This window comes from Pseudophryne corroboree, chromosome 6 (genome assembly GCF_028390025.1).
Source record: "Pseudophryne corroboree isolate aPseCor3 chromosome 6, aPseCor3.hap2, whole genome shotgun sequence".
In the NCBI taxonomy this organism is placed as follows: domain Eukaryota; kingdom Metazoa; phylum Chordata; class Amphibia; order Anura; family Myobatrachidae; genus Pseudophryne; species Pseudophryne corroboree.
In genome coordinates, this window is record NC_086449.1 from 97,110,459 (window position 1) to 97,137,292 (window position 26,834).

At 39.0% G+C, this 26,834-nt stretch overlaps 40 non-coding genes across 40 annotated transcripts; all 40 read left to right on the plus strand.

Annotated features, from left to right (window-relative positions):
* Window positions 1-274: 274 nt before the first annotated feature.
* Window positions 275-347, plus strand: TRNAR-ACG (transfer RNA arginine (anticodon ACG)). The gene has a single exon. It is a non-coding gene; the product is annotated as a tRNA-Arg (tRNA).
* Window positions 348-859: 512 nt separating this feature from the next.
* Window positions 860-932, plus strand: TRNAR-ACG (transfer RNA arginine (anticodon ACG)). Its single transcript has one exon. It is a non-coding gene; the product is annotated as a tRNA-Arg (tRNA).
* Window positions 933-1,443: 511 nt separating this feature from the next.
* TRNAR-ACG (transfer RNA arginine (anticodon ACG)) lies at window positions 1,444-1,516 on the plus strand. The gene has a single exon. It is a non-coding gene; the product is annotated as a tRNA-Arg (tRNA).
* Window positions 1,517-2,589: 1,073 nt separating this feature from the next.
* Window positions 2,590-2,662, plus strand: TRNAR-ACG (transfer RNA arginine (anticodon ACG)). The gene has a single exon. It is a non-coding gene; the product is annotated as a tRNA-Arg (tRNA).
* A 512-nt stretch (window positions 2,663-3,174) lies between these two features.
* Window positions 3,175-3,247, plus strand: TRNAR-ACG (transfer RNA arginine (anticodon ACG)). The gene has a single exon. It is a non-coding gene; the product is annotated as a tRNA-Arg (tRNA).
* A 581-nt stretch (window positions 3,248-3,828) lies between these two features.
* Window positions 3,829-3,900, plus strand: TRNAH-GUG (transfer RNA histidin (anticodon GUG)). The gene has a single exon. It is a non-coding gene; the product is annotated as a tRNA-His (tRNA).
* Window positions 3,901-4,331: 431 nt separating this feature from the next.
* On the plus strand, window positions 4,332-4,404 carry TRNAR-ACG (transfer RNA arginine (anticodon ACG)). Its single transcript has one exon. It is a non-coding gene; the product is annotated as a tRNA-Arg (tRNA).
* A 511-nt stretch (window positions 4,405-4,915) lies between these two features.
* TRNAC-ACA (transfer RNA cysteine (anticodon ACA)) lies at window positions 4,916-4,988 on the plus strand. Its single transcript has one exon. It is a non-coding gene; the product is annotated as a tRNA-Cys (tRNA).
* A 503-nt stretch (window positions 4,989-5,491) lies between these two features.
* Window positions 5,492-5,564, plus strand: TRNAR-ACG (transfer RNA arginine (anticodon ACG)). The gene has a single exon. It is a non-coding gene; the product is annotated as a tRNA-Arg (tRNA).
* A 512-nt stretch (window positions 5,565-6,076) lies between these two features.
* On the plus strand, window positions 6,077-6,149 carry TRNAR-ACG (transfer RNA arginine (anticodon ACG)). The gene has a single exon. It is a non-coding gene; the product is annotated as a tRNA-Arg (tRNA).
* Window positions 6,150-6,741: 592 nt separating this feature from the next.
* TRNAH-GUG (transfer RNA histidin (anticodon GUG)) lies at window positions 6,742-6,813 on the plus strand. Its single transcript has one exon. It is a non-coding gene; the product is annotated as a tRNA-His (tRNA).
* Window positions 6,814-7,244: 431 nt separating this feature from the next.
* TRNAC-ACA (transfer RNA cysteine (anticodon ACA)) lies at window positions 7,245-7,317 on the plus strand. Its single transcript has one exon. It is a non-coding gene; the product is annotated as a tRNA-Cys (tRNA).
* Window positions 7,318-7,820: 503 nt separating this feature from the next.
* Window positions 7,821-7,893, plus strand: TRNAR-ACG (transfer RNA arginine (anticodon ACG)). Its single transcript has one exon. It is a non-coding gene; the product is annotated as a tRNA-Arg (tRNA).
* A 512-nt stretch (window positions 7,894-8,405) lies between these two features.
* Window positions 8,406-8,478, plus strand: TRNAR-ACG (transfer RNA arginine (anticodon ACG)). Its single transcript has one exon. It is a non-coding gene; the product is annotated as a tRNA-Arg (tRNA).
* Window positions 8,479-9,070: 592 nt separating this feature from the next.
* On the plus strand, window positions 9,071-9,142 carry TRNAH-GUG (transfer RNA histidin (anticodon GUG)). The gene has a single exon. It is a non-coding gene; the product is annotated as a tRNA-His (tRNA).
* A 501-nt stretch (window positions 9,143-9,643) lies between these two features.
* On the plus strand, window positions 9,644-9,715 carry TRNAH-GUG (transfer RNA histidin (anticodon GUG)). The gene has a single exon. It is a non-coding gene; the product is annotated as a tRNA-His (tRNA).
* A 429-nt stretch (window positions 9,716-10,144) lies between these two features.
* Window positions 10,145-10,217, plus strand: TRNAR-ACG (transfer RNA arginine (anticodon ACG)). The gene has a single exon. It is a non-coding gene; the product is annotated as a tRNA-Arg (tRNA).
* A 511-nt stretch (window positions 10,218-10,728) lies between these two features.
* Window positions 10,729-10,801, plus strand: TRNAR-ACG (transfer RNA arginine (anticodon ACG)). The gene has a single exon. It is a non-coding gene; the product is annotated as a tRNA-Arg (tRNA).
* An 8-nt stretch (window positions 10,802-10,809) lies between these two features.
* TRNAH-GUG (transfer RNA histidin (anticodon GUG)) lies at window positions 10,810-10,881 on the plus strand. Its single transcript has one exon. It is a non-coding gene; the product is annotated as a tRNA-His (tRNA).
* A 431-nt stretch (window positions 10,882-11,312) lies between these two features.
* Window positions 11,313-11,385, plus strand: TRNAR-ACG (transfer RNA arginine (anticodon ACG)). The gene has a single exon. It is a non-coding gene; the product is annotated as a tRNA-Arg (tRNA).
* A 503-nt stretch (window positions 11,386-11,888) lies between these two features.
* Window positions 11,889-11,961, plus strand: TRNAR-ACG (transfer RNA arginine (anticodon ACG)). The gene has a single exon. It is a non-coding gene; the product is annotated as a tRNA-Arg (tRNA).
* A 512-nt stretch (window positions 11,962-12,473) lies between these two features.
* On the plus strand, window positions 12,474-12,546 carry TRNAR-ACG (transfer RNA arginine (anticodon ACG)). Its single transcript has one exon. It is a non-coding gene; the product is annotated as a tRNA-Arg (tRNA).
* Window positions 12,547-13,057: 511 nt separating this feature from the next.
* On the plus strand, window positions 13,058-13,130 carry TRNAR-ACG (transfer RNA arginine (anticodon ACG)). Its single transcript has one exon. It is a non-coding gene; the product is annotated as a tRNA-Arg (tRNA).
* Window positions 13,131-14,215: 1,085 nt separating this feature from the next.
* On the plus strand, window positions 14,216-14,288 carry TRNAR-ACG (transfer RNA arginine (anticodon ACG)). The gene has a single exon. It is a non-coding gene; the product is annotated as a tRNA-Arg (tRNA).
* Window positions 14,289-15,454: 1,166 nt separating this feature from the next.
* Window positions 15,455-15,526, plus strand: TRNAH-GUG (transfer RNA histidin (anticodon GUG)). Its single transcript has one exon. It is a non-coding gene; the product is annotated as a tRNA-His (tRNA).
* Window positions 15,527-15,955: 429 nt separating this feature from the next.
* On the plus strand, window positions 15,956-16,028 carry TRNAR-ACG (transfer RNA arginine (anticodon ACG)). Its single transcript has one exon. It is a non-coding gene; the product is annotated as a tRNA-Arg (tRNA).
* Window positions 16,029-16,539: 511 nt separating this feature from the next.
* TRNAR-ACG (transfer RNA arginine (anticodon ACG)) lies at window positions 16,540-16,612 on the plus strand. Its single transcript has one exon. It is a non-coding gene; the product is annotated as a tRNA-Arg (tRNA).
* Window positions 16,613-16,620: 8 nt separating this feature from the next.
* TRNAH-GUG (transfer RNA histidin (anticodon GUG)) lies at window positions 16,621-16,692 on the plus strand. The gene has a single exon. It is a non-coding gene; the product is annotated as a tRNA-His (tRNA).
* A 431-nt stretch (window positions 16,693-17,123) lies between these two features.
* On the plus strand, window positions 17,124-17,196 carry TRNAR-ACG (transfer RNA arginine (anticodon ACG)). Its single transcript has one exon. It is a non-coding gene; the product is annotated as a tRNA-Arg (tRNA).
* A 503-nt stretch (window positions 17,197-17,699) lies between these two features.
* TRNAR-ACG (transfer RNA arginine (anticodon ACG)) lies at window positions 17,700-17,772 on the plus strand. The gene has a single exon. It is a non-coding gene; the product is annotated as a tRNA-Arg (tRNA).
* Window positions 17,773-18,868: 1,096 nt separating this feature from the next.
* On the plus strand, window positions 18,869-18,941 carry TRNAR-ACG (transfer RNA arginine (anticodon ACG)). Its single transcript has one exon. It is a non-coding gene; the product is annotated as a tRNA-Arg (tRNA).
* Window positions 18,942-20,026: 1,085 nt separating this feature from the next.
* On the plus strand, window positions 20,027-20,099 carry TRNAR-ACG (transfer RNA arginine (anticodon ACG)). Its single transcript has one exon. It is a non-coding gene; the product is annotated as a tRNA-Arg (tRNA).
* A 1,166-nt stretch (window positions 20,100-21,265) lies between these two features.
* TRNAH-GUG (transfer RNA histidin (anticodon GUG)) lies at window positions 21,266-21,337 on the plus strand. Its single transcript has one exon. It is a non-coding gene; the product is annotated as a tRNA-His (tRNA).
* A 431-nt stretch (window positions 21,338-21,768) lies between these two features.
* Window positions 21,769-21,841, plus strand: TRNAR-ACG (transfer RNA arginine (anticodon ACG)). Its single transcript has one exon. It is a non-coding gene; the product is annotated as a tRNA-Arg (tRNA).
* A 512-nt stretch (window positions 21,842-22,353) lies between these two features.
* On the plus strand, window positions 22,354-22,426 carry TRNAR-ACG (transfer RNA arginine (anticodon ACG)). Its single transcript has one exon. It is a non-coding gene; the product is annotated as a tRNA-Arg (tRNA).
* Window positions 22,427-22,927: 501 nt separating this feature from the next.
* TRNAR-ACG (transfer RNA arginine (anticodon ACG)) lies at window positions 22,928-23,000 on the plus strand. The gene has a single exon. It is a non-coding gene; the product is annotated as a tRNA-Arg (tRNA).
* Window positions 23,001-23,511: 511 nt separating this feature from the next.
* On the plus strand, window positions 23,512-23,584 carry TRNAR-ACG (transfer RNA arginine (anticodon ACG)). The gene has a single exon. It is a non-coding gene; the product is annotated as a tRNA-Arg (tRNA).
* Window positions 23,585-23,592: 8 nt separating this feature from the next.
* On the plus strand, window positions 23,593-23,664 carry TRNAH-GUG (transfer RNA histidin (anticodon GUG)). The gene has a single exon. It is a non-coding gene; the product is annotated as a tRNA-His (tRNA).
* Window positions 23,665-24,165: 501 nt separating this feature from the next.
* On the plus strand, window positions 24,166-24,237 carry TRNAH-GUG (transfer RNA histidin (anticodon GUG)). Its single transcript has one exon. It is a non-coding gene; the product is annotated as a tRNA-His (tRNA).
* Window positions 24,238-24,669: 432 nt separating this feature from the next.
* Window positions 24,670-24,742, plus strand: TRNAR-ACG (transfer RNA arginine (anticodon ACG)). The gene has a single exon. It is a non-coding gene; the product is annotated as a tRNA-Arg (tRNA).
* The last annotated feature ends 2,092 nt before the right edge of the window (window positions 24,743-26,834 follow it).

The window sequence follows — 26,834 nt, forward strand, 5'->3', positions numbered from 1 at the left end:
GATCATTTCTTTGTGAATCATTTTCTTGAAAGCTGACATAAATTCCTGAATACAGGAAACTCAAATGAATGGACTCTGAGCAACTTCATCACAGGCTGAAAAGATAATTTTGCAGTCACAAAGAAAATTGTTTGTGAGATGTTTATGGGAAATAAGCCCTGCAGCAAGTGTACAGTCAACTCTCAGACTTTGATTCTGTATATACTTCAATAACCATCAAAGCTTGAAACAGGTTCAAAAACATGATGAATACTCCAAGACGAAAAAGGCAGCTGGGCCAGTGGCGCAATGGATAACGCGTCTGACTACGGATCAGAAGATTGTAAGTTCGACTCCTACCTGGCTCGTTTAAGTTGTCGTGATCATATAGTGGTTAGTACTCTGCGTTGTGGCCGCAGCAACCCCGGTTCGAATCCAGGTCACTGCATTTTCATTTTATTTCTCACACATCCATTTCTTTACAATATTGAAGGTAAGGACAATTGAAGAAACTAAGTAGATTCTTTGAATGTGCTTGCACAATTTGTCTTTACTACTTATTGTGAAGCTATCTTTCCATACTTTGAATCATTTCTTGATCATTTCTTTGTGAATCATTTTCTTGAAATCTGGAAAGCTGACATAAATTCCTGAATACAGGAAACTCAAATGAATGGACTCTGAGCAACTTCATCACAGGCTGAAAAGATCATTTTGCAGTCACAAAGAAAATTGTTTGTGAGATGTTTATGGGAAATAAGCCCTGCAGCAAGTGTACAGTCAACTCTCAGACTTTGATTCTGTATATACTTCAAATAACCATCAAAGCTTGAAACAGGTTCAAAAACATGATGAACACTCCAAGAGGCATAAGGCAGCTGGGCCAGTGGCGCAATGGATAACGCGTCTGACTACGGATCAGAAGATTGTAAGTTCGACTCCTACCTGGCTCGTTTAAGTTGCCGTGATCGTATAGTGGTTAGTACTCTGCATTGTGGCCGCAGCAACCCCGGTTCAATTCCAGGTCACGGCATTTTCATTTTATTTCTCACACATCCATTTCTTTACAATATTGAAGGTAAGGACAATTGAAGAACTAAGCAGATTCTTTGAATGTGCTTGCACAATTTGTCTTTACTGCTTATTGTGAAGCTATCTTTCCATACTTTGAATCATTTCTTGATCATTTCTTTGTGAATCATTTTCTTGAAATCTGGAAAGCTGACATAAATTCCTGAATACAGGAAACTCAAATGAATTGACTCTGAGCAAGTTCATCACAGGCTGAAAAGATCATTTAGCAGTCACAAAGAAAATTGTTTGTGAGATGTTTATGGGAAATAAGCCCTGCAGCAAGTGTACAGTCAACTCTGAAAATTTGACTCTGTATATACTTCAACAACCATCAAAGCTTGAAACAGGTTCAAAAACATGATGAACACTCCAAAGTGGTATAAGACAGCTGGGCCAGTGGCGCAATGGATAGCGCGTCTGACTACGGATCAGAAGATTGTAGGTTCGACTCCAACCTGGCTCGTTTAAGTTGCCGTGATCGTATAGTGTTTAGTACTCTGCGTTGTGGCCGCAGCAACCCCGGTTCGAATCCGGGTCACGGCATTTTCATTTTATTTCTCACACATCCATTTCTTTACAATATTGAAGGTAAGGACAATTGAAGAAACTAAGCAGATTCTTTGAATGTGCTTGCACAATTTGTCTTTACTGCTTATTGTGAAGCTATCTTTCCATACTTTGAATCATTTCTTTGTGAATCATTTTCTTGAAAACTGGAAAGCTGACATAAATTCCTGAATACAGGAAACTCAAATGAATGGACTCTGAGCAAGTTCATCACAGGCTGAAAAGATCATTTTGCAGTCACAAAAAAAATTGTTTGTGAGATGTTTATGGGAAATAAGCCCTGCAGCAAGTGTACAGTCAACTCTCAAAATTTGATTCTGTATATACTTCAATAACCATCAAAGCTTGAAACAGGTTCAAAAACAGGAAGAACACTCCAAGTGGCATAAGACAGCTGGGCCAGTGGCGCAATGAATAACGCATCTGACTACGGATCAGCAGATTGTATGTTTGACTCCTACCTGGCTTGTTTAAGTTGCCGTGATCGTATAGTGGTTAGTACTCTGCGTTGTGGCCGCAGCAATCCGGGTGACGGCATTTTCATTTTATTTCTCACACATCCATTTCTTTACAATATTGAAGGTAAGGACAATTGAAGAAACTAAGCAGATTCTTTGAATGTGCTTGCACAATTTGTCTTTACTGCTTATTGTGAAGCTATCTTTCCATACTTTGAATCATTTCTTGATCATTTCTTTGTGAATCGTTTTCTTGAAATCTGGAAAGCTGACATAAATTCCTGAATACAGGAAACTCAAATGAATGGACTCTGAGCAAGTTCATCACAGGCTGAAAAGATTATTTTGCAGTCACAAAGAAAATTGTTTGTGAGATGTTTATGGGAAATAAGCCCTGCAGCAAGTGTACAGTCAACTCTGAAAATTTGATTCTGTATATACTTCAACAACCATCAAAGCTTGAAACAGGTTCAAAAACATGATGAACACTCCAAAGTGGTATAAGACAGCCAGGCCAGTGGCGCAATGGATAACGCATCTGACTACGGATCAGAAGATTGTAGGTTCGACTCCTACCTGGCTCGTTTAAGTTGCCGTGATCGTATAGTGGTTAGTACTCTGCGTTGTGGCCGCAGCAACCCCGGTTCGAATCCAGATCACAGCATTTTCATTTTATTTCTCACACATCCATTTCTTTACAATATTGAAGGTAAGGACAATTGAAGAAACTAAGCAGATTCTTTGAATGTGCTTGCACAATTTGTCTTTACTGCTTATTGTGAAGCTATCTTTCCATACTTTGAATCATTTCTTGATCATTTCTTTGTGAATCGTTTTCTTGAAATCTGGAAAGCTGACATAAATTCCTGAATACAGGAAACTCAAATGAATGGACTCTGAGCAAGTTCATCACAGGCTGAAAAGATTATTTTGCAGTCACAAAGAAAATTGTTTGTGAGATGTTTATGGGAAATAAGCCCTGCAGCAAGTGTACAGTCAACTCTGAAAATTTGATTCTGTATATACTTCAACAACCATCAAAGCTTGAAACAGGTTCAAAAACATGATGAACACTCCAAAGTGGTATAAGACAGCTGGGCCAGTGGCGCAATGGATAACGCGTCTGACTACGGATCAGAAGATTGTAGGTTCGACTCCTTCCTGGCTCGTTTAAGTTGCCGTGATTGTATAGTGGTTAGTACTCTGCGTTGTGGCCGCAGCAACCCCGGTTCGAATCTGGGTCACGGCATTTTCATTTTATTTCTCACACATCCATTTCTTTACAATATTGAAGGTAAGGACAATTGAAGAAACTAAGCAGATTCTTTGAATGTGCTTGCACAATTTGTCTTTACTGCTTATTGTGAAGCTATCTTTCCATACTTTGAATCATTTCTTTGTGAATCATTTTCTTGAAATCTGGAAAGCTGACATAAATTCCTGAATACAGGAAACTCAAATGAATGGACTCTGAGCAAGTTCATCACAGGCTGAAAAGATCATTTTGCAGTCACAAAAAAAATTGTTTGTGAGATGTTTATGGAAAATAAGCCCTGCAGCAAGTGTACAGTCAACTCACAAAATTTGATTCTGTATATACTTCAATAACCATCAAAGCTTGAAACAGGTTCAAAAACAGGATGAACACTCCAAGTGGCATAAGACAGCTGGGCCAGTGGCGCAATGGATAACGCATCTGACTACGGATCAGCCGATTGTATGTTCGACTCCTACCTGGCTCGTTTAAGTTGCCGTGATCGTATAGTGGTTAGTACTCTGCGTTGTGGCCGCAGCAACCCTGGTTCGAACCCGGGTCACGGCATTTTCATTTTATTTCTCACACATTCATTTCTTTACAATATTGAAGGTAAGGACAATTGAAGAAACTAAGCAGATTCTTTGAATGTGCTTGCACAATTTGTCTTTACTGCTTATTGTGAAGCTATCTTTCCATACTTTGAATCATTTCTTGATCATTTCTTTGTGAATCGTTTTCTTGAAATCTGGAAAGCTGACATAAATTCCTGAATACAGGAAACTCAAATGAATTGACTTTGAGCAATTTCATCACAGGCTGAAAAGATCATTTTGCAGTCACAAAGAAAATTGTTTGTGAGATGTTTATGGGAAATAAGCCCTGCAGCAAGTGTACAGTCAACTCTCAAAATTTGATTCTGTATATACTTCAATAACCATCAAAGCTTGAAACAGGTTCAAAAACATGATGAACACTCCAAGTGGCATAAGACAGCTGGGCCAGTGGCGCAATGGATAACGCGTCTGACTACGGATCAGAAGATTGAAGGTTCGACTCCTACCTGGCTCGTTTAAGTTGCCGTGATCGTATAGTGGTTAGTACTCTGCGTTGTGGCCGCAGCAATCCCAGTTCGAATCCGGGTCATGGCATTTTCATTTTATTTCTCACACATCAATTTCTTTACAATATTGAAGGTAAGGACAATTGAAGAAACTAAGCAGATTCTTTGAATGTGCTTGCACAATTTGTCTTTACTGCTTATTGTGAAGCTATCTTTCCATACTTTGAATCATTTCTTGATCATTTCTTTGTGAATCATTTTCTTGAAATCTGGAAAGCTGACATAAATTCCTGAATACAGGAAACTCAAATGAATGGACTCTGAGCAAGTTCATCACAGGCTGAAAAGATCATTTTGCAGTCACAAAGAAAATTGTTTGTGAGATGTTTATGGGAAATAAGCCCTGCAGCAAGTGTACAGTCAACTCTCAAAATTTGATTCTGTATATACTTCAATAACCATCAAAGCTTGAAACAGGTTCAAAAACATGATGAACACTCCAAGTGGCATAAGACAGCTGGGCCAGTGGCGCAATGGATAACGCGTCTGACTACAGATCAGAATATTGAAGGTTCGACTCCTGCCTGGCTCGTTTAAGTTGCCGTGATTGTGTAGTGGTTAGTACTCTGCATTGTGGCCGCAGCAACCCCAGTTCGAATCCGGGTCGCGCCATTTTCATTTTATTTCTCACACATTCATTTCTTTACAATATTGAAGGTAAGGACAATTGAAGAAACTAAGCAGATTCTTTGAATTTGCTTGCACAATTTGTCTTTACTGCTTATTGTGAAGCTATCTTTCCATACTTTGAATCATTTCTTGATCATTTCTTTGTGAATCATTTTCTTGAAAGCTGACATAAATTCCTGAATACAGGAAACTCAAATGAATGGACTCTGAGCAACTTCATCACAGGCTGAAAAGATAATTTTGCAGTCACAAAGAAAATTGTTTGTGAGATGTTTATGGGAAATAAGCCCTGCAGCAAGTGTACAGTCAACTCTCAGACTTTGATTCTGTATATACTTCAATAACCATCAAAGCTTGAAACAGGTTCAAAAACATGATGAATACTCCAAGAGGAATAAGGCAGCTGGGCCAGTGGCGCAATGGATAACGCGTCTGACTACGGATCAGAAGATTGTAAGTTCGACTCCTACCTGGCTCGTTTAAGTTGTCGTGATCATATAGTGGTTAGTACTCTGCATTGTGGCCGCAGCAACCCCGGTTCGAATCCAGGTCACTGCATTTTCATTTTATTTCTCACACATCCATTTCTTTACAATATTGAAGGTAAGGACAATTGAAGAAACTAAGTAGATTCTTTGAATGTGCGTGCACAATTTGTCTTTACTACTTATTGTGAAGCTATCTTTCCATACTTTGAATCATTTCTTGATCATTTCTTTGTGAATCATTTTCTTGAAATCTGGAAAGCTGACATAAATTCCTGAATACAGGAAACTCAAATGAATGGACTCTGAGCAACTTCATCACAGGCTGAAAAGATCATTTTGCAGTCACAAAGAAAATTGTTTGTGAGATGTTTATGGGAAATAAGCCCAGCAGCAAGTGTACAGTCAACTCTCAGACTTTGATTCTGTATATACTTCAAATAACCATCAAAGCTTGAAACAGGTTCAAAAACATGATGAACACTCCAAGAGGCATAAGGCAGCTGGGCCAGTGGCGCAATGGATAACGCGTCTGACTACGGATCAGAAGATTGTAGGTTCGACTCCTACCTGGCTCGTTTAAGTTGCTGTGATCGTATAGTGGTTAGTACTCTGCGTTGTGGCCGCAGCAACCCCGGTTCAATTCCAGGTCACGGCATTTTCATTTTATTTCTCACACATCCATTTCTTTACAATATTGAAGGTAAGGACAATTGAAGAACTAAGCAGATTCTTTGAATGTGCTTGCACAATTTGTCTTTACTGCTTATTGTGAAGCTATCTTTCCATACTTTGAATCATTTCTTGATCATTTCTTTGTGAATCATTTTCTTGAAATCTGGAAAGCTGACATAAATTCCTGAATACAGGAAACTCAAATGAATTGACTCTGAGCAAGTTCATCACAGGCTGAAAAGATCATTTTGCAGTCACAAAGAAAATTGTTTGTGAGATGTTTATGGGAAATAAGCCCTGCAGCAAGTGTACAGTCAACTCTGAAAATTTGATTCTGTATATACTTCAACAACCATCAAAGCTTGAAACAGGTTCAAAAACATGATGAACACTCCAAAGTGGTATAAGACAGCTGGGCAAGTGGCGCAATGGATAACGCGTCTGACTACGGATCAGAAGATTGTAGGTTCGACTCCTACCTGGCTAGTTTTAGTTGCCATGATCGTATAGTGGTTAGTACTCTGCGTTGTGGCCGCAGCAACCCCGGTTCAAATCCGGGTCACGGCATTTTCATTTTATTTCTCACACATCCATTTCTTTACAATATTGAAGGTAATGACAATTGAAGAAACTAAGCAGATTCTTTGAATGTGCTTGCACAATTTGTCTTTACTGCTTATTGTGAAGCTATCTTTCCATACTTTGAATCATTTCTTGATCATTTCTTTGTGAATCATTTTCTTGAAATCTGGAAAGCTGACATAAATTCCTGAATACAGGAAACTCAAATGAATGGACTCTGAGCAAGTTCATCACAGGCTGAAAAGATCATTTTGCAGTCACAAAGAAAATTGTTTGTGAGATGTTTATGGGAAATAAGCCCTGCAGCAAGTGTACAGTCAACTCTCAAAATTTGATTCTGTATATACTTCAATAACCATCAAAGCTTGAAACAGGTTCAAAAACATGATGAACACTCCAAGTGGCATAAGACAGCTGGGCCAGTGGCGCAATGGATAACGCGTCTGACTACAGATCAGAATATTGAAGGTTCGACTCCTGCCTGGCTCGTTTAAGTTGCCGTGATTGTGTAGTGGTTAGTACTCTGCATTGTGGCCGCAGCAACCCCAGTTCGAATCCGGGTCGCGCCATTTTCATTTTATTTCTCACACATTCATTTCTTTACAATATTGAAGGTAAGGACAATTGAAGAAACTAAGCAGATTCTTTGAATTTGCTTGCACAATTTGTCTTTACTGCTTATTGTGAAGCTATCTTTCCATACTTTGAATCATTTCTTGATCATTTCTTTGTGAATCATTTTCTTGAAAGCTGACATAAATTCCTGAATACAGGAAACTCAAATGAATGGACTCTGAGCAACTTCATCACAGGCTGAAAAGATAATTTTGCAGTCACAAAGAAAATTGTTTGTGAGATGTTTATGGGAAATAAGCCCTGCAGCAAGTGTACAGTCAACTCTCAGACTTTGATTCTGTATATACTTCAATAACCATCAAAGCTTGAAACAGGTTCAAAAACATGATGAATACTCCAAGAGGAATAAGGCAGCTGGGCCAGTGGCGCAATGGATAACGCGTCTGACTACGGATCAGAAGATTGTAAGTTCGACTCCTACCTGGCTCGTTTAAGTTGTCGTGATCATATAGTGGTTAGTACTCTGCATTGTGGCCGCAGCAACCCCGGTTCGAATCCAGGTCACTGCATTTTCATTTTATTTCTCACACATCCATTTCTTTACAATATTGAAGGTAAGGACAATTGAAGAAACTAAGTAGATTCTTTGAATGTGCGTGCACAATTTGTCTTTACTACTTATTGTGAAGCTATCTTTCCATACTTTGAATCATTTCTTGATCATTTCTTTGTGAATCATTTTCTTGAAATCTGGAAAGCTGACATAAATTCCTGAATACAGGAAACTCAAATGAATGGACTCTGAGCAACTTCATCACAGGCTGAAAAGATCATTTTGCAGTCACAAAGAAAATTGTTTGTGAGATGTTTATGGGAAATAAGCCCAGCAGCAAGTGTACAGTCAACTCTCAGACTTTGATTCTGTATATACTTCAAATAACCATCAAAGCTTGAAACAGGTTCAAAAACATGATGAACACTCCAAGAGGCATAAGGCAGCTGGGCCAGTGGCGCAATGGGTAACGCGTCTGACTACGGATCAGAAGATTGTAGGTTCGACTCCTACCTGGCTCGTTTAAGTTGCTGTGATCGTATAGTGGTTAGTACTCTGCGTTGTGGCCGCAGCAACCCCGGTTCAATTCCAGGTCACGGCATTTTCATTTTATTTCTCACACATCCATTTCTTTACAATATTGAAGGTAAGGACAATTGAAGAACTAAGCAGATTCTTTGAATGTGCTTGCACAATTTGTCTTTACTGCTTATTGTGAAGCTATCTTTCCATACTTTGAATCATTTCTTGATCATTTCTTTGTGAATCATTTTCTTGAAATCTGGAAAGCTGACATAAATTCCTGAATACAGGAAACTCAAATGAATTGACTCTGAGCAAGTTCATCACAGGCTGAAAAGATCATTTTGCAGTCACAAAGAAAATTGTTTGTGAGATGTTTATGGGAAATAAGCCCTGCAGCAAGTGTACAGTCAACTCTGAAAATTTGATTCTGTATATACTTCAACAACCATCAAAGCTTGAAACAGGTTCAAAAACATGATGAACACTCCAAAGTGGTATAAGACAGCTGGGCAAGTGGCGCAATGGATAACGCGTCTGACTACGGATCAGAAGATTGTAGGTTCGACTCTTACCTGGCTCGTTTAAGTTGCTGTGATCGTATAGTGGTTAGTACTCTGCGTTGTGGCCGCAGCAACCCCGGTTCGAATCCGGGTCACGGCATTTTCATTTTATTTCTCACACATCCATTTCTTTACAATATTGAAGGTAAGGACAATTGAAGAAACTAAGCAGATTCTTTGAATGTGCTTGCACAATTTGTCTTTACTGCTTATTGTGAAGCTATCTTTCCATACTTTGAATCATTTCTTTGTGAATAATTTTCTTGAAATCTGGAAAGCTGACATAAATTCCTGAATACAGGAAACTCAAATGAATGGACTCTGAGCAAGTTCATCACAGGCTGAAAAGATCATTTTGCAGTCACAAAAAAAATTGTTTGTGAGATGTTTATGGGAAATAAGCCCTGCAGCAAGTGTACAGTCAACTCTCAAAATTTGATTCTGTATATACTTCAATAACCATCAAAGCTTGAAACAGGTTCAAAAACAGGATGAACACTCCAAGTGGCATAAGACAGCTGGGCCAGTGGCGCAATGAATAACGCGTCTGACTACGGATCAGCAGATTGTATGTTCGACTCCTACCTGGCTCGTTTAAGTTGCCGTGATCGTATAGTGGTTAGTACTCTGCGCTGTGGCCGCAGCAACCCCGGTTCGAATCCGGGTCACGGCATTTTCATTTTATTTCTCACACATCCATTTCTTTACAATATTGAAGGTAAGGACAATTGAAGAAACTAAGCAGATTCTTTGAATGTGCTTGCACTATTTGTCTTTACTGCTTATTGTGAAGCTATCTTTCCATACTTTGAATCATTTCTTGATCATTTCTTTGTGAATCGTTTTCTTGAAATCTGGAAAGCTGACATAAATTCCTGAATACAGGAAACTCAAATGAATTGACTGAGCAAGTTCATCACAGGCTGAAAAGATCATTTTGCAGTCACAAAGAAAATTGTTTGTGAGATGTTTATGGGAAATAAGCCCTGCAGCAAGTGTACAGTCAACTCTCAAAATTTGATTCTGTATATACTTCAATAACCATCAAAGCTTGAAACAGGTTCAAAAACATGATGAACACTCCAAGTGGCATAAGACAGCTGGGCCAGTGGCGCAATGGATAACGCGTCTGACTACGGATCAGAAGATTGAAGGTTCGACTCCTACCTGGCTCGTTTAAGTTGCCGTGATCGTATAGTGGTTAGTATTCTGCGTTGTAGCCGCAGCAACCCCAGTTCGAATCCGGGTCACGGCATTTTCATTTTATTTCTCACACATCCATTTCTTTACAATATTGAAGGTAAGGACAATTGAAGAAACTAAGTAGATTCTTTGAATGTGCTTGCACAATTTGTCTTTACTACTTATTGTGAAGCTATCTTTCCATACTTTGAATCATTTCTTGATCATTTCTTTGTGAATCATTTTCTTGAAATCTGGAAAGCTTACATAAATTCCTGAATACAGGAAACTCAAATGAATGGACTCTGAGCAAGTTCATCACAGGCTGAAAAGATCATTTTGCAGTCACAAAAAAAATTGTTTGTGAGATGTTTATGGGAAATAAGCCCTGCAGCAAGTGTACAGTCAACTCTCAAAATTTGATTCTGTATATACTTCAATAACCATCAAAGCTTGAAACAGGTTCAAACACATGATGAACACTCCAAGAGGAATAAGGCAGCTGGGCCAGTGGCGCAATGGATAACGCGTCTGACTACGGATCAGAAGATTGTAGGTTCGACTCCTACCTGGCTCGTTTTAGTTGCCATGATCGTATAGTGGTTAGTACTCTGCGTTGTGGCCGCAGCAACCCCGGTTCAAATCCGGGTCACGGCATTTTCATTTTATTTCTCACACATCCATCTCTTTACAATATTGAAGGTAAGGACAATTGAAGAAACTAAGCAGATTCTTTGAATGTGCTTGCACAATTTGTCTTTACTGCATATTGTGAAGCTATCTTTCCATACTTTGAATCATTTCTTGATCATTTCTTTGTGAATCATTTTCTTGAAATCTGGAAAGCTGACATAAATTCCTGAATACAGGAAACTCAAATGAATGGACTCTGAGCAAGTTCATCACAGGCTGAAAAGATCATTTTGCAGTCACAAAGAAAATTGTTTGTGAGATGTTTATGGGAAATAAGCCCTGCAGCAAGTGTACAGTCAACTCTCAAAATTTGATTCTGTATATACTTCAATAACCATCAAAGCTTGAAACAGGTTCAAAAACATGATGAACACTCCAAGTGGCATAAGACAGCTGGGCCAGTGGCGCAATGGGTAACGCGTCTGACTACGGATCAGAATATTGAAGGTTCGACTCCTGCCTGGCTCGTTTAAGTTGCAGTGATCGTGTAGTGGTTAGTACTCTGCATTGTGGCCGCAGCAACCCCAGTTCGAATCCGGGTCGTGCCATTTTCATTTTATTTCTCACACATCCATTTCTTTACAATATTGAAGGTAAGGACAATTGAAGAAACTAAGTAGATTCTTTGAATGTGCTTGCACAATTTGTCTTTACTGCTTATTGTGAAGCTATCTTTCCATACTTTGAATCATTTCTTGATCATTTCTTTGTGAATCATTTTCTTGAAAGCTGACATAAATTCCTGAATACAGGAAACTCAAATGAATGGACTCTGAGCAACTTCATCACAGGCTGAAAAGATAATTTTGCAGTCACAAAGAAAATTGTTTGTGAGATGTTTATGGGAAATAAGCCCTGCAGCAAGTGTACAGTCAACTCTCAGACTTTGATTCTGTATATACTTCAATAACCATCAAAGCTTGAAACAGGTTCAAAAACATGATGAATACTCCAAGAGGAAAAAGGCAGCTGGGCCAGTGGCGCAATGGATAACGCGTCTGACTACGGATCAGAAGATTGTAAGTTCGACTCCTACCTGGCTCGTTTAAGTTGTCGTGATCATATAGTGGTTAGTACTCTGCGTTGTGGCCGCAGCAACCCCGGTTCGAATCCAGGTCACTGCATTTTCATTTTATTTCTCACACATCCATTTCTTTACAATATTGAAGGTAAGGACAATTGAAGAAACTAAGTAGATTCTTTGAATGTGCTTGCACAATTTGTCTTTACTACTTATTGTGAAGCTATCTTTCCATACTTTGAATCATTTCTTGATCATTTCTTTGTGAATCATTTTCTTGAAATCTGGAAAGCTGACATAAATTCCTGAATACAGGAAACTCAAATGAATGGACTCTGAGCAACTTCATCACAGGCTGAAAAGATCATTTTGCAGTCACAAAGAAAATTGTTTGTGAGATGTTTATGGGAAATAAGCCCTGCAGCAAGTGTACAGTCAACTCTCAGACTTTGATTCTGTATATACTTCAAATAACCATCAAAGCTTGAAACAGGTTCAAAAACATGATGAACACTCCAAGAGGCATAAGGCAGCTGGGCCAGTGGCGCAATGGATAACGCGTCTGACTACGGATCAGAAGATTGTAAGTTCGACTCCTACCTGGCTCGTTTAAGTTGCCGTGATCGTATAGTGGTTAGTACTCTGCATTGTGGCCGCAGCAACCCCGGTTCAATTCCAGGTCACGGCATTTTCATTTTATTTCTCACACATCCATTTCTTTACAATATTGAAGGTAAGGACAATTGAAGAACTAAGCAGATTCTTTGAATGTGCTTGCACAATTTGTCTTTACTGCTTATTGTGAAGCTATCTTTCCATACTTTGAATCATTTCTTGATCATTTCTTTGTGAATCATTTTCTTGAAATCTGGAAAGCTGACATAAATTCCTGAATACAGGAAACTCAAATGAATTGACTCTGAGCAAGTTCATCACAGGCTGAAAAGATCATTTAGCAGTCACAAAGAAAATTGTTTGTGAGATGTTTATGGGAAATAAGCCCTGCAGCAAGTGTACAGTCAACTCTGAAAATTTGATTCTGTATATACTTCAACAACCATCAAAGCTTGAAACAGGTTCAAAAACATGATGAACACTCCAAAGTGGTATAAGACAGCTGGGCCAGTGGCGCAATGGATAGCGCGTCTGACTACGGATCAGAAGATTGTAGGTTCGACTCCAACCTGGCTCGTTTAAGTTGCCGTGATCGTATAGTGTTTAGTACTCTGCGTTGTGGCCGCAGCAACCCCGGTTCGAATCCGGGTCACGGCATTTTCATTTTATTTCTCACACATCCATTTCTTTACAATATTGAAGGTAAGGACAATTGAAGAAACTAAGCAGATTCTTTGAATGTGCTTGCACAATTTGTCTTTACTGCTTATTGTGAAGCTATCTTTCCATACTTTGAATCATTTCTTTGTGAATCATTTTCTTGAAAACTGGAAAGCTGACATAAATTCCTGAATACAGGAAACTCAAATGAATGGACTCTGAGCAAGTTCATCACAGGCTGAAAAGATCATTTTGCAGTCACAAAAAAAATTGTTTGTGAGATGTTTATGGGAAATAAGCCCTGCAGCAAGTGTACAGTCAACTCTCAAAATTTGATTCTGTATATACTTCAATAACCATCAAAGCTTGAAACAGGTTCAAAAACAGGAAGAACACTCCAAGTGGCATAAGACAGCTGGGCCAGTGGCGCAATGAATAACGCATCTGACTACAGATCAGCAGATTGTATGTTTGACTCCTACCTGGCTTGTTTAAGTTGCCGTGATCGTATAGTGGTTAGTACTCTGCGTTGTGGCCGCAGCAACCCCGGTTCGAATCCGGGTGACGGCATTTTCATTTTATTTCTCACACATCCATTTCTTTACAATATTGAAGGTAAGGACAATTGAAGAAACTAAGCAGATTCTTTGAATGTGCTTGCACAATTTGTCTTTACTGCTTATTGTGAAGCTATCTTTCCATACTTTGAATCATTTCTTGATCATTTCTTTGTGAATCGTTTTCTTGAAATCTGGAAAGCTGACATAAATTCCTGAATACAGGAAACTCAAATGAATGGACTCTGAGCAAGTTCATCACAGGCTGAAAAGATTATTTTGCAGTCACAAAGAAAATTGTTTGTGAGATGTTTATGGGAAATAAGCCCTGCAGCAAGTGTACAGTCAACTCTGAAAATTTGATTCTGTATATACTTCAACAACCATCAAAGCTTGAAACAGGTTCAAAAACATGATGAACACTCCAAAGTGGTATAAGACAGCCAGGCCAGTGGCGCAATGGATAACGCGTCTGACTACGGATCAGAAGATTGTAGGTTCGACTCCTACCTGGCTCGTTTAAGTTGCCGTGATCGTATAGTGGTTAGTACTCTGCGTTGTGGCCGCAGCAACCCCGGTTCGAATCCGGATCACAGCATTTTCATTTTATTTCTCACACATCCATTTCTTTACAATATTGAAGGTAAGGACAATTGAAGAAACTAAGCAGATTCTTTGAATGTGCTTGCACAATTTGTCTTTACTGCTTATTGTGAAGCTATCTTTCCATACTTTGAATCATTTCTTGATCATTTCTTTGTGAATCGTTTTCTTGAAATCTGGAAAGCTGACATAAATTCCTGAATACAGGAAACTCAAATGAATGGACTCTGAGCAAGTTCATCACAGGCTGAAAAGATTATTTTGCAGTCACAAAGAAAATTGTTTGTGAGATGTTTATGGGAAATAAGCCCTGCAGCAAGTGTACAGTCAACTCTGAAAATTTGATTCTGTATATACTTCAACAACCATCAAAGCTTGAAACAGGTTCAAAAACATGATGAACACTCCAAAGTGGTATAAGACAGCTAGGCCAGTGGCGCAATGAATAACGCGTCTGACTACGGATCAGAAGATTGTAGGTTCGACTCCTACCTGGCTCGTTTAAGTTGCCGTGATCGTATAGTGGTTAGTACTCTGCGTTGTGGCCGCTGCAACCCCGGTTCGAATCCGGGTCACGGCATTTTCATTTTATTTCTCACACATCCATTTCTTTACAATATTGAAGGTAAGGACAATTGAAGAAACTAAGCAGATTCTTTGAATGTGCTTGCACAATTTGTCTTTACTGCTTATTGTGAAGCTATCTTTCCATACTTTGAATCATTTCTTTGTGAATCATTTTCTTGAAATCTGGAAAGCTGACATAAATTCCTGAATACAGGAAACTCAAATGAATGGACTCTGAGCAAGTTCATCACAGGCTGAAAAGATCATTTTGCAGTCACAAAAAAAATTGTTTGTGAGATGTTTATGGAAAATAAGCCCTGCAGCAAGTGTACAGTCAACTCACAAAATTTGATTCTGTATATACTTCAATAACCATCAAAGCTTGAAACAGGTTCAAAAACAGGATGAACACTCCAAGTGGCATAAGACAGCTGGGCCAGTGGCGCAATGGATAACGCATCTGACTACGGATCAGCCGATTGTATGTTCGACTCCTACCTGGCTCGTTTAAGTTGCCGTGATCGTATAGTGGTTAGTACTCTGCGTTGTGGCCGCAGCAACCCTGGTTCGAATCCGGGTCATGGCATTTTCATTTTATTTCTCACACATTCATTTCTTTACAATATTGAAGGTAAGGACAATTGAAGAAACTAAGCAGATTCTTTGAATGTGCTTGCACAATTTGTCTTTACTGCTTATTGTGAAGCTATCTTTCCATACTTTGAATCATTTCTTGATCATTTCTTTGTGAATCATTTTCTTGAAAACTGGAAAGCTGACATAAATTCCTGAATACAGGAAACTCAAATGAATTGACTGAGCAAGTTCATCACAGGCTGAAAAGATCATTTTGCAGTCACAAAGAAAATTGTTTGTGAGATGTTTATGGGAAATAAGCCCTGCAGCAAGTGTACAGTCAACTCTCAAAATTTGATTCTGTATATACTTCAATAACCATCAAAGCTTGAAACAGGTTCAAAAACATGATGAACACTCCAAGTGGCATAAGACAGCTGGGCCAGTGGCGCAATGGATAACGCGTCTGACTACGGATCAGAAGATTGAAGGTTCGACTCCTACCTGGCTCGTTTAAGTTGCCGTGATCGTATAGTGGTTAGTATTCTGCGTTGTAGCCGCAGCAACCCCAGTTCGAATCCGGGTCACGGCATTTTCATTTTATTTCTCACACATCCATTTCTTTACAATATTGAAGGTAAGGACAATTGAAGAAACTAAGTAGATTCTTTGAATGTGCTTGCACAATTTGTCTTTACTACTTATTGTGAAGCTATCTTTCCATACTTTGAATCATTTCTTGATCATTTCTTTGTGAATCATTTTCTTGAAATCTGGAAAGCTTACATAAATTCCTGAATACAGGAAACTCAAATGAATGGACTCTGAGCAAGTTCATCACAGGCTGAAAAGATCATTTTGCAGTCACAAAAAAAATTGTTTGTGAGATGTTTATGGGAAATAAGCCCTGCAGCAAGTGTACAGTCAACTCTCAAAATTTGATTCTGTATATACTTCAATAACCATCAAAGCTTGAAACAGGTTCAAAAACATGATGAACACTCCAAGAGGAATAAGGCAGCTGGGCCAGTGGCGCAATGGATAACGCGTCTGACTACGGATCAGAAGATTGTAGGTTCGACTCCTACCTGGCTCGTTTTAGTTGCCATGATCGTATAGTGGTTAGTACTCTGCGTTGTGGCCGCAGCAACCCCGGTTCAAATCCGGGTCACGGCATTTTCATTTTATTTCTCACACATCCATCTCTTTACAATATTGAAGGTAAGGACAATTGAAGAAACTAAGCAGATTCTTTGAATGTGCTTGCACAATTTGTCTTTACTGCTTATTGTGAAGCTATCTTTCCATACTTTGAATCATTTCTTGATCATTTCTTTGTGAATCATTTTCTTGAAATCTGGAAAGCTGACATAAATTCCTGAATACAGGAAACTCAAATGAATGGACTCTGAGCAAGTTCATCACAGGCTGAAAAGATCATTTTGCAGTCACAAAGAAAATTGTTTGTGAGATGTTTATGGGAAATAAGCCCTGCAGCAAGTGTACAGTCAACTCTCAAAATTTGATTCTGTATATACTTCAATAACCATCAAAGCTTGAAACAGGTTCAAAAACATGATGAACACTCCAAGTGGCATAAGACAGCTGGGCTAGTGGCGCAATGGGTAACGCGTCTGACTACGGATCAGAATATTGAAGGTTCGACTCCTGCCTGGCTCGTTTAAGTTGCAGTGATCGTGTAGTGGTTAGTACTCTGCATTGTGGCCGCAGCAACCCCAGTTCGAATCCGGGTCGCGCCATTTTCATTTTATTTCTCACACATCCATTTCTTTACAATATTGAAGGTAAGGACAATTGAAGAAACTAAGTAGATTCTTTGAATGTGCTTGCACAATTTGTCTTTACTGCTTATTGTGAAGCTATCTTTCCATACTTTGAATCATTTCTTGATCATTTCTTTGTGAATCATTTTCTTGAAAGCTGACATAAATTCCTGAATACAGGAAACTCAAATGAATGGACTCTGAGCAACTTCATCACAGGCTGAAAAGATAATTTTGCAGTCACAAAGAAAATTGTTTGTGAGATGTTTATGGGAAATAAGCCCTGCAGCAAGTGTACAGTCAACTCTCAGACTTTGATTCTGTATATACTTCAATAACCATCAAAGCTTGAAACAGGTTCAAAAACATGATGAATACTCCAAGAGGAAAAAGGCAGCTGGGCCAGTGGCGCAATGGATAACGCGTCTGACTACGGATCAGAAGATTGTAAGTTCGACTCCTACCTGGCTCGTTTAAGTTGTCGTGATCATATAGTGGTTAGTACTCTGCGTTGTGGCCGCAGCAACCCCGGTTCGAATCCAGGTCACTGCATTTTCATTTTATTTCTCACACATCCATTTCTTTACAATATTGAAGGTAAGGACAATTGAAGAAACTAAGTAGATTCTTTGAATGTGCTTGCACAATTTGTCTTTACTACTTATTGTGAAGCTATCTTTCCATACTTTGAATCATTTCTTGATCATTTCTTTGTGAATCATTTTCTTGAAATCTGGAAAGCTGACATAAATTCCTGAATACAGGAAACTCAAATGAATGGACTCTGAGCAACTTCATCACAGGCTGAAAAGATCATTTTGCAGTCACAAAGAAAATTGTTTGTGAGATGTTTATGGGAAATAAGCCCTGCAGCAAGTGTACAGTCAACTCTCAGACTTTGATTCTGTATATACTTCAAATAACCATCAAAGCTTGAAACAGGTTCAAAAACATGATGAACACTCCAAGAGGCATAAGGCAGCTGGGCCAGTGGCGCAATGGATAACGCGTCTGACTACGGATCAGAAGATTATAAGTTCGACTCCTACCTGGCTCGTTTAAGTTGCCGTGATCGTATAGTGGTTAGTACTCTGCATTGTGGCCGCAGCAACCCCGGTTCAATTCCAGGTCACGGCATTTTCATTTTATTTCTCACACATCCATTTCTTTACAATATTGAAGGTAAGGACAATTGAAGAACTAAGCAGATTCTTTGAATGTGCTTGCACAATTTGTCTTTACTGCTTATTGTGAAGCTATCTTTCCATACTTTGAATCATTTCTTGATCATTTCTTTGTGAATCATTTTCTTGAAATCTGGAAAGCTGACATAAATTCCTGAATACAGGAAACTCAAATGAATTGACTCTGAGCAAGTTCATCACAGGCTGAAAAGATCATTTAGCAGTCACAAAGAAAATTGTTTGTGAGATGTTTATGGGAAATAAGCCCTGCAGCAAGTGTACAGTCAACTCTGAAAATTTGATTCTGTATATACTTCAACAACCATCAAAGCTTGAAACAGGTTCAAAAACATGATGAACACTCCAAAGTGGTATAAGACAGCTGGGCCAGTGGCGCAATGGATAGCGCGTCTGACTACGGATCAGAAGATTGTAGGTTCGACTCCAACCTGGCTCGTTTAAGTTGCCGTGATCGTATAGTGTTTAGTACTCTGCGTTGTGGCCGCAGCAACCCCGGTTCGAATCCGGGTCACGGCATTTTCATTTTATTTCTCACACATCCATTTCTTTACAATATTGAAGGTAAGGACAATTGAAGAAACTAAGCAGATTCTTTGAATGTGCTTGCACAATTTGTCTTTACTGCTTATTGTGAAGCTATCTTTCCATACTTTGAATCATTTCTTTGTGAATCATTTTCTTGAAAACTGGAAAGCTGACATAAATTCCTGAATACAGGAAACTCAAATGAATGGACTCTGAGCAAGTTCATCACAGGCTGAAAAGATCATTTTGCAGTCACAAAAAAAATTGTTTGTGAGATGTTTATGGGAAATAAGCCCTGCAGCAAGTGTACAGTCAACTCTCAAAATTTGATTCTGTATATACTTCAATAACCATCAAAGCTTGAAACAGGTTCAAAAACAGGAAGAACACTCCAAGTGGCATAAGACAGCTGGGCCAGTGGCGCAATGAATAACGCATCTGACTACAGATCAGCAGATTGTATGTTTGACTCCTACCTGGCTTGTTTAAGTTGCCGTGATCGTATAGTGGTTAGTACTCTGCGTTGTGGCCGCAGCAACCCCGGTTCGAATCCGGGTGACGGCATTTTCATTTTATTTCTCACACATCCATTTCTTTACAATATTGAAGGTAAGGACAATTGAAGAAACTAAGCAGATTCTTTGAATGTGCTTGCACAATTTGTCTTTACTGCTTATTGTGAAGCTATCTTTCCATACTTTGAATCATTTCTTGATCATTTCTTTGTGAATCGTTTTCTTGAAATCTGGAAAGCTGACATAAATTCCTGAATACAGGAAACTCAAATGAATGGACTCTGAGCAAGTTCATCACAGGCTGAAAAGATTATTTTGCAGTCACAAAGAAAATTGTTTGTGAGATGTTTATGGGAAATAAGCCCTGCAGCAAGTGTACAGTCAACTCTGAAAATTTGATTCTGTATATACTTCAACAACCATCAAAGCTTGAAACAGGTTCAAAAACATGATGAACACTCCAAAGTGGTATAAGACAGCCAGGCCAGTGGCGCAATGGATAACGCGTCTGACTACGGATCAGAAGATTGTAGGTTCGACTCCTACCTGGCTCGTTTAAGTTGCCGTGATCGTATAGTGGTTAGTACTCTGCGTTGTGGCCGCAGCAACCCCGGTTCGAATCCGGATCACAGCATTTTCATTTTATTTCTCACACATCCATTTCTTTACAATATTGAAGGTAAGGACAATTGAAGAAACTAAGCAGATTCTTTGAATGTGCTTGCACAATTTGTCTTTACTGCTTATTGTGAAGCTATCTTTCCATACTTTGAATCATTTCTTGATCATTTCTTTGTGAATCGTTTTCTTGAAATCTGGAAAGCTGACATAAATTCCTGAATACAGGAAACTCAAATGAATGGACTCTGAGCAAGTTCATCACAGGCTGAAAAGATTATTTTGCAGTCACAAAGAAAATTGTTTGTGAGATGTTTATGGGAAATAAGCCCTGCAGCAAGTGTACAGTCAACTCTGAAAATTTGATTCTGTATATACTTCAACAACCATCAAAGCTTGAAACAGGTTCAAAAACATGATGAACACTCCAAAGTGGTATAAGACAGCTAGGCCAGTGGCGCAATGAATAACGCGTCTGACTACGGATCAGAAGATTGTAGGTTCGACTCCTACCTGGCTCGTTTAAGTTGCCGTGATCGTATAGTGGTTAGTACTCTGCGTTGTGGCCGCTGCAACCCCGGTTCGAATCCGGGTCACGGCATTTTCATTTTATTTCTCACACATCCATTTCTTTACAATATTGAAGGTAAGGACAATTGAAGAAACTAAGCAGATTCTTTGAATGTGCTTGCACAATTTGTCTTTACTGCTTATTGTGAAGCTATCTTTCCATACTTTGAATCATTTCTTTGTGAATCATTTTCTTGAAATCTGGAAAGCTGACATAAATTCCTGAATACAGGAAACTCAAATGAATGGACTCTGAGCAAGTTCATCACAGGCTGAAAAGATCATTTTGCAGTCACAAAAAAAATTGTTTGTGAGATGTTTATGGAAAATAAGCCCTGCAGCAAGTGTACAGTCAACTCACAAAATTTGATTCTGTATATACTTCAATAACCATCAAAGCTTGAAACAGGTTCAAAAACAGGATGAACACTCCAAGTGTCATAAGACAGCTGGGCCAGTGGCGCAATGGATAACGCATCTGACTACGGATCAGCCGATTGTATGTTCGACTCCTACCTGGCTCGTTTAAGTTGCCGTGATCGTATAGTGGTTAGTACTCTGCGTTGTGGCCGCAGCAACCCTGGTTCGAATCCGGGTCATGGCATTTTCATTTTATTTCTCACACATTCATTTCTTTACAATATTGAAGGTAAGGACAATTGAAGAAACTAAGCAGATTCTTTGAATGTGCTTGCACAATTTGTCTTTACTGCTTATTGTGAAGCTATCTTTCCATACTTTGAATCATTTCTTGATCATTTCTTTGTGAATCGTTTTCTTGAAATCTGGAAAGCTGACATAAATTCCTGAATACAGGAAACTCAAATGAATTGACTTTGAGCAATTTCATCACAGGCTGAAAAGATCATTTTGCAGTCACAAAGAAAATTGTTTGTGAGATGTTTATGGGAAATAAGCCCTGCAGCAAGTGTACAGTCAACTCTCAAAATTTGATTCTGTATATACTTCAATAACCATCAAAGCTTGAAACAGGTTCAAAAACATGATGAACACTCCAAGTGGCATAAGACAGCTGGGCCAGTGGCGCAATGGATAACGCGTCTGACTACGGATCAGAAGATTGAAGGTTCGACTCCTACCTGGCTCGTTTAAGTTGCCGTGATCGTATAGTGGTTAGTACTCTGCGTTGTGGCCGCAGCAACCCCAGTTCGAATCCGGGTCACGGCATTTTCATTTTATTTCTCACACATCAATTTCTTTACAATATTGAAGGTAAGGACAATTGAAGAAACTAAGCAGATTCTTTGAATGTGCTTGCACAATTTGTCTTTACTGCTTATTGTGAAGCTATCTTTCCATACTTTGAATCATTTCTTGATCATTTCTTTGTGAATCGTTTTCTTGAAATCTGGAAAGCTGACATAAATTCCTGAATACAAGAAACTCAAATGAATGGACTCTGAGCAAGTTCATCACAGGCTGAAAAGATTATTTTGCAGTCACAAAGAAAATTGTTTGTGAGATGTTTATGGGAAATAAGCCCTGCAGCAAGTGTACAGTCAACTCTGAAAATTTGATTCTGTATATACTTCAACAACCATCAAAGCTTGAAACAGGTTCAAAAACATGATGAACACTCCAAAGCGGTATAAGACAGCTAGGCCAGTGGCGCAATGGATAACGCGTCTGACTACGGATCAGAAGATTGTAGGTTCGACTCCTACCTGGCTCGTTTAAGTTGCCGTGATCGTATAGTGGTTAGTACTCTGCGTTGTGGCCGCTGCAACCCCGGTTCGAATCCGGGTCACGTCATTTTAATTTTATTTCTCACACATCCATTTCTTTACAATATTGAAGGTAAGGACAATTGAAGAAACTAAGCAGATTCTTTGAATGTGCTTGCACAATTTGTCTTTCCTGCTTATTGTGAAGCTATCTTTCCATACTTTGAATCATTTCTTTGTGAATCATTTTCTTGAAATCTGGAAAGCTGACATTAATTCCTGAATACAGGAAACTCAAATGAATGGACTCTGAGCAAGTTCATCACAGGCTGAAAAGATCATTTTGCAGTCACAAAGAAAATTGTTTGTGAGATGTTTATGGGAAATAAGCCCAGCAGCAAGTGTACAGTCAACTCTCAGACTTTGATTCTGTATATACTTCAAATAACCATCAAAGCTTGAAACAGGTTCAAAAACATGATGAACACTCCAAGAGGCATAAGGCAGCTGGGCCAGTGGCGCAATGGATAACGCGTCTGACTACGGATCAGAAGATTGTAGGTTCGACTCCTACCTGGCTCGTTTAAGTTGCTGTGATCGTATAGTGGTTAGTACTCTGCGTTGTGGCCGCAGCAACCCCGGTTCAATTCCAGGTCACGGCATTTTCATTTTATTTCTCACACATCCATTTCTTTACAATATTGAAGGTAAGGACAATTGAAGAACTAAGCAGATTCTTTGAATGTGCTTGCACAATTTGTCTTTACTGCTTATTGTGAAGCTATCTTTCCATACTTTGAATCATTTCTTGATCATTTCTTTGTGAATCATTTTCTTGAAATCTGGAAAGCTGACATAAATTCCTGAATACAGGAAACTCAAATGAATTGACTCTGAGCAAGTTCATCACAGGCTGAAAAGATCATTTTGCAGTCACAAAGAAAATTGTTTGTGAGATGTTTATGGGAAATAAGCCCTGCAGCAAGTGTACAGTCAACTCTGAAAATTTGATTCTGTATATACTTCAACAACCATCAAAGCTTGAAACAGGTTCAAAAACATGATGAACACTCCAAAGTGGTATAAGACAGCTGGGCAAGTGGCGCAATGGATAACGCGTCTGACTACGGATCAGAAGATTGTAGGTTCGACTCCTACCTGGCTCGTTTAAGTTGCCGTGATCGTATAGTGGTTAGTACTCTGCGTTGTGGCCGCAGCAACCCCGGTTCGAATCCGGGTCACGGCATTTTCATTTTATTTCTCACACATCCATTTCTTTACAATATTGAAGGTAAGGACAATTGAAGAAACTAAGCAGATTCTTTGAATGTGCTTGCACAATTTGTCTTTACTGCTTATTGTGAAGCTATCTTTCCATACTTTGAATCATTTCTTTGTGAATCATTTTCTTGAAATCTGGAAAGCTGACATAAATTCCTGAATACAGGAAACTCAAATGAATGGACTCTGAGCAAGTTCATCACAGGCTGAAAAGATCATTTTGCAGTCACAAAAAAAATTGTTTGTGAGATGTTTATGGGAAATAAGCCCTGCAGCAAGTGTACAGTCAACTCTCAAAATTTGATTCTGTATATACTTCAATAACCATCAAAGCTTGAAACAGGTTCAAAAACAGGATGAACACTCCAAGTGGCATAAGACAGCTGGGCCAGTGGCGCAATGAATAACGCGTCTGACTACGGATCAGCAGATTGTATGTTCGACTCCTACCTGGCTCGTTTAAGTTGCCGTGATCGTATAGTGGTTAGTACTCTGCGCTGTGGCCGCAGCAACCCCGGTTCGAATCCGGGTCACGGCATTTTCATTTTATTTCTCACACATCCATTTCTTTACAATATTGAAGGTAAGGACAATTGAAGAAACTAAGCAGATTCTTTGAATGTGCTTGCACAATTTGTCTTTACTGCTTATTGTGAAGCTATCTTTCCATACTTTGAATCATTTCTTGATCATTTCTTTGTGAATCGTTTTCTTGAAATCTGGAAAGCTGACATAAATTCCTGAATACAGGAAACTCAAATGAATGGACTCTGAGCAAGTTCATCACAGGCTGAAAAGATTATTTTGCAGTCACAAAGAAAATTGTTTGTGAGATGTTTATGGGAAATAAGCCCTGCAGCAAGTGTACAGTCAACTCTGAAAATTTGATTCTGTATATACTTCAACAACCATCAAAGCTTGAAACAGGTTCAAAAACATGATGAACACTCCAAAGTGGTATAAGACAGCTAGGCCAGTGGTGCAATGGATAACGCGTCTGACTACGGATCAGAAGATTGTAGGTTCGACTCCTACCTGGCTCGTTTAAGTTGCCGTGATCGTATAGTGGTTAGTACTCTGCGTTGTGGCCGCAGCAACCCCGGTTCGAATCCGGATCACAGCATTTTCATTTTATTTCTCACACATCCATTTCTTTACAATATTGAAGGTAAGGACAATTGAAGAAACTAAGCAGATTCTTTGAATGTGCTTGCACAATTTGTCTTTACTGCTTATTGTGAAGCTATCTTTCCATACTTTGAATCATTTCTTGATCATTTCTTTGTGAATCGTTTTCTTGAAATCTGGAAAGCTGACATAAATTCCTGAATACAGGAAACTCAAATGAATGGACTCTGAGCAAGTTCATCACAGGCTGAAAAGATTATTTTGCAGTCACAAAGAAAATTGTTTGTGAGATGTTTATGGGAAATAAGCCCTGCAGCAAGTGTACAGTCAACTCTGAAAATTTGATTCTGTATATACTTCAACAACCATCAAAGCTTGAAACAGGTTCAAAAACATGATGAATACTCCAAAGAGGTATAAGACAGCTAGGCCAGTGGCGCAATGGATAACACGTCTGACTACGGATCAGAAGATTGTAGGTTCGACTCCTACCTGGCTCGTTTAAGTTGCCGTGATCGTATAGTGGTTAGTACTCTGCGTTGTGGCCGCTGCAACCCCGGTTCGAATCCGGGTCACGGCATTTTCATTTTATTTCTCACACATCCATTTCTTTACAATATTGAAGGTAAGGACAATTGAAGAAACTAAGCAGATTCTTTGAATGTGCTTGCACAATTTGTCTTTACTGCTTATTGTGAAGCTATCTTTCCATACTTTGAATCATTTCTTGATCATTTCTTTGTGAATCATTTTCTTGAAATCTGGAAAGCTGACATAAATTCCTGAATACAGGAAACTTAAATGAATTGACTCTGAGCAAGTTCATCACAGGCTGAAAAGATCATTTTGCAGTCACAAAGAAAATTGTTTGTGAGATGTTTATGGGAAATAAGCCCTGCAGCAAGTGTACAGTCAACTCTCAAAATTTGATTCTGTATATACTTCAATAACCATCAAAGCTTGAAACAGGTTCAAAAACATGATGAACACTCCAAGTGGCATAAGACAGCTGGGCCAGTGGCGCAATAGATAACGCGTCTGACTACGGATCAGAATATTGAAGGTTTGACTCCTGCATTGCTCGTTTAAGTTGCCGTGTTCGTGTAGTGGTTAGTACTCTGCGTTGTGGCCGCAGCAACCCCAGTTCGAATCCGGGTCACGCCATTTTCATTTTATTTCTCACACATTCATTTCTTTGCAATATTGAATGTAAGGACAATTGAAGAAACTAAGCAGATTCTTTGAATGTGCTTGCACAATTTGTCTTTACTGCTTATTGTGAAGCTATCTTTCCATACTTTGAATCATTTCTTGATCATTTCTTTGTGAATCATTTTCTTGAAATCTGGAAAGCTGACATAAATTCCTGAATACAGGAAACTCAAATGAATGGACTCTGAGCAAGTTCATCACAGGCTGAAAAGATCATTTTGCAGTCACAAAGAAAATTGTTTGTTAGATGTTTATGGGAAATAAGCCCTGCAGCAAGTGTACAGTCAACTCTCAAAATTTGATTCTGTATATACTTCAATAACCATCAAAGCTTGAAACAGGTTCAAAAACATGATGAACACTCCAAGTGGCATAAGACAGCTGGGCCAGTGGTGCAATGGATAACGCGTCTGACTACGGATCAGAAGATTGAAGGTTCGACTCCTACCTGGCTAGTTTAAGTTGCCGTGATCGTATAGTGGTTAGTACTCTGCGTTGTAGCCGCAGCAACCACGGTTCGAATCCGGGTCACGGCATTTTCATTTTATTTCTCACACATCCATTTCTTTACAATATTGAAGGTAAGGACAATTGAAGAAACTAAGCAGATTCTTTGAATGTGCTTGCACAATTTGTCTTTACTGCTTATTGTGAAGCTATCTTTCCATACTTTGAATCATTTCTTGATCATTTCTTTGTGAATCATTTTCTTGAAATCTGGAAAGCTGACATAAATTCCTGAATACAGGAAACTCAAATGAATGGACTCTGAGCAAGTTCATCACAGGCTGAAAA